Below are 4,137 nucleotides of genomic sequence, written 5' to 3'. Positions count from 1 at the left end.
ACATGCACATGGCCAATTATGCAAATTAGTTGATGGCGTCATTTAGCGACTTTTAGGATAGCCAATAGCTGCTTTCCTTACTGAGGAGTTGGCAACACTGGGCCCAGCTCCAGCTACACTTGATCCCTGAATCCACTTGTATTTCCGGTTTTCTATTTTCAATACTGACACAATTCGCACCAGACAAACACTTGCACAATATGGCCTAACCGAACCACAGACTGAATATTCTTCCATCTGCTGGCAAATTTCACAAACACTTCCAGCTGATTGCGAGGAAACGTGTTTTGGTCGACTACATTCGGTCACATTTGGCTATTGTTTACATATTGTGCATCACATGCAATGCTTCAAGAGATTGAAATCACAAGAGACAGAACCTCCCGGCGCCTCAAAAAGTAGGGTAAACAACATTTGGATCCCGTGGATCCCGGCATCCCGTGGATACCCTATCTTCACCTCCTACCATCAAAAGGACCAACAGCACAGACAGCCGGTAAAGTGTGAAAATCATTTTATTCAACATTCTGGCTTGTAGAGACTCTTGTCTTTTTTAGTCAGACTTCTTTCAGACTGAATAGCCATGGGGTAACCATGGTAGCAGTCTGCTGTTTAGGCAAACCCCTTTCAAGTCCCACTTTGTGGCACAGTGTTACCAGGCTCTATGTGCCAGCAATTCGAGCCTGGGGACGAGGTTACAATAAGACAAAAGGGAAAAATACAAACGATCAGGCCTATAGGTTTACGGCTTTCATACATAATGCCATAAGTAAACCTACATTAAACAATTACAATATTATTATTATTATCGCTATTATTATTATTGTTATTATTACAAAATGTTAACTGCCAACAGAAGAGCCGTCTACTATACCTGTTCATACCAGTTGGAGGTGGGTAATTATGACAGCCAAGATGCAGAGGAGTTGGACAATAGCTCCCAGAAAGAGTCCATTGTCCAGGAGGCTCTCAAGCATAGTAGCCTACTTTCTGTTCCCTGTGTGCAAGAACATGACATTTGTGAAAACAAGGATTAGCCTGCAATGCTTTCGTGATTTTACATTGTTTGGCTACAAAACTCAAAACTATATTTGCAAAATCATCAAAGACCATACTGTAATACACGCAGTACTTTTGCCCACGTTGCTGTTTACAACAGCTGCAATGTAACAGTGGCTACAACCATGTTGACACGCATCTCTCAGTCTCGATACAACACCAAGAACAATTTGCTGCTCGGCTTAGTGATGTGTCGTTCACGAACTAGTAGGCTCTAAGTGCGAGCTCTTGTAGGTGAACGTTGGGAGCTGGCTCGCATATCAGAAGAGCCTTATCTATTTATAAAAATATTTTTTAAATTAAGATATGAATAATCAAAATATTTAAATGAATAGAATTAACTAATTCAAAGAATGAACAAATAAATGTAATAATATATGCCTAAATGCTCAAGCGCCCACATTCGTTCTGACTGTCTGCTCAGACTAACAGGCTCACCTGTTGTTCCTGTCAATCAGACACGCAGTGCCAACCAATGAACCAAAGATGCGTGAGGGAGGGCCGAGAAAACTCACTCACAGTCACACACTTAGCAGCCGAGGAGAGAGGAAGGCCAGCTGTGAAAACAAAAGCTGGAAAATGAGTCTGAAGCATAGTAGCATTTGGATGCATTTTAATAATGTAGCCAATGTTAGAGCACAGTGTAGAATTTGCCAAAAGAAAATCTCATATAAAGCCGGTTCTACGCACAACCTACACCGGCATATGCAAACTGTGCACCCAACTGTGAAGCTAGCTGTAGCGGAGCTTCGAGAAGCTAGCGGACCTGCTAGTGATAGTGGTGGAGCCAATGTAGCCGGTGCTATACTGCACCGCTGTAACTCTGCGTTGTGTGTGGTTGATAGAGACTATAAACGTGGACTTTGGAGATCAGGTAGTTTTAATTAAGCAGAACTGACTCTCTGCATCCTGCATCTGCATCCAAAAGGAAATAAAACATTTGTAGAGCACATCTGTTCTGAGAATCATTGCCTCTTTCTACAACAGATGCACAATAGGAGGGACTGGGATCATTCGAGGAGCTAGCCATCGTTCACACATACAATAGCCTGCTAATACCTTAGCTATTAACCACATGTTGAATTCAGAATGTTGATATCATCCTAAAAAGTACAATTACAAGTGCATCTTAACAATACCATCTACTTATGAGTAACCTCTAAATATACATCATTATTCATGAACAAAACACTGTGTGTACGACATTGTACTTAAAAGAATCAAACTTTTCTGAAGACAGAAAAAGCGTGCCTACCTCTCTCAGTGCATCAAAATGATTTGAGCACGAGCACGCCGGGCAAAACGTAAGTACACACTCCCCTTCTCCCAGGATGCAGGCATGCATAACAAATCAACACAACATATTGATATATGAACCTGGTGAAATTCACACAGTACTTTAACAACTGTTACACCAGCACCTCCACACATGGAGATGTATCCACCCAGTCAAGTAGGCCTACTCCAGCAACGCAGTCTTCTATGGACCAGTTTATGCCAATGTCTATGTCTGTAGCAAAACAAGGCCAAATTGATATTGCATTGGCCAAAATGATTGCCACTGATTTCCAGCCATTTTAGATCGTGGAGGACAGAGGTTTTAGAAATGATAGCAATAGTCTAAATCCAATGTACACAATTCCAAGCAGGAAAACCCTTTCAAAATCACTTATTCCACAACTGTACGAGAGCACACACGCTTCAGTGCGGGAAAGAGTCCAAAAAGCTACTGCAGTTTTCCTTACCACTGACTGCTGGACATCAAGGGTAACCACTTCTTACATGTCGGTTACATGTCACTTCATTGAAGATTTTACGATGTCTAGCTGTCTTCTGGACTGCTTTGAGTTCAGTGACAGACACACCGCAGAGAACTTGGCAGAGGAACTGTTGAGAGTGGCCTTCTCTGGCAAGTAGAAGGAAAAGTGTTATGTTGTGTTAGTGACAATGCCGTTCACATAACCAAAGCCATGAACATTTTAAAATGGACCCATCATCCATGTCTTTCCCACACAATCAACCTGATTGTAAGAGATGCTCTGAAGGTGATGAAGCCCACGGTGGACAAAGTGAAAGCAGCTGTGGAATACTTCCACAGAAGCAAACTAAAGTCTACACAACACCAGATGGGGATGCCTGAGCTGAGGCCTAAACAAGACTGCACTACAAGGTGGAATTCAAAATGTTATATGTTGAAGGGGTTTCTTGAGTCAAAGGATGCCATCATCTCTACCCTGGCCATTGTCAATGCACCTGTTGATGCTCTGACCCAAGAGGAATGGGAGGTGGTGGAGGAGGGGTCACTGTGGAGATCAGTGGAGAGAGGTACAGTAAGCAGTTATTACTACATCATTATTTAATCCAGTATTATATATGTATATGAGCAGTAGATGAGAATGTAGTATCAGTAGACAAAACATGAACCTGAACTAATAAGTTACTGTTCTCTCTTTTCAGCTATGTGACAGCCTCACAAATGATACTCCTGTATAAGGGTCTGCAGCGAATCACAGCCAGCCGCCAGAGAGAAGCAAATGTAACCACAGGACATGTGACAGAGTTGATGGACACCCAATGTTCATCAATGGACAGAAAGTTCCACAGAATGGAATATAATCACGTGCTATCAGAAACTGCTGCACTTGACCCCAGGTTTAAGAAGTTAGCCTTCAGTGATGCCAGAGCGATTGATGCGGCTCTTCAAAGAATAACCTCAGCAGCAGGGAGGGACAGCCCCAGCAATCAGCTGGCTCAGGCACCAGTGCAACAGGAAGAAGAGGGATCAGATGGAGCAGAAGCACCAGCAGTAGTGCCACAAACATCTGCTGTTTGGATGCTGTTTGACGAGAGAGCAACTGGGGATGCAGCACGAGGGAATCCCTCAGCAGATGCCATAATGGAGGTCCGATCCTATTTGGAGGAGCCCCTCCCCCAAAGATCTGCAGATCCTCTGAGCTGGTGGAAGAACAAGGCCTCTGTCTATCCATGGCTTACTAAAGTCAAGACAGGGAGACTCTGCATAGTGGTCACATCCGTTCCCTCTGAGAGGGTCTTCTCGAAAATGGGACAAATAATTAC

At 43.2% G+C, this 4,137-nt stretch overlaps 1 long non-coding RNA gene across 1 annotated transcript; it reads right to left on the bottom strand.

The window, feature by feature from the left end:
- Nucleotides 1–503: 503 nt before the first annotated feature.
- On the bottom strand, nt 504–2,445 carry LOC121846854. Its single transcript, XR_006083842.1, has 4 exons — nt 2,315–2,445; nt 1,498–1,616; nt 875–997; nt 504–683 (listed from the first exon to the last, which is right to left on the bottom strand). It is a non-coding gene; the product is annotated as an uncharacterized LOC121846854 (long non-coding RNA).
- Between the last annotated feature and the right edge of the window lie 1,692 nt (nt 2,446–4,137).

This window comes from Oncorhynchus tshawytscha, linkage group LG07, assembly GCF_018296145.1.
Source record: "Oncorhynchus tshawytscha isolate Ot180627B linkage group LG07, Otsh_v2.0, whole genome shotgun sequence".
Taxonomy (NCBI): Eukaryota; Metazoa; Chordata; class Actinopteri; order Salmoniformes; family Salmonidae; genus Oncorhynchus; species Oncorhynchus tshawytscha.
This window is presented reverse-complemented; position numbering and strand designations above follow the sequence as displayed.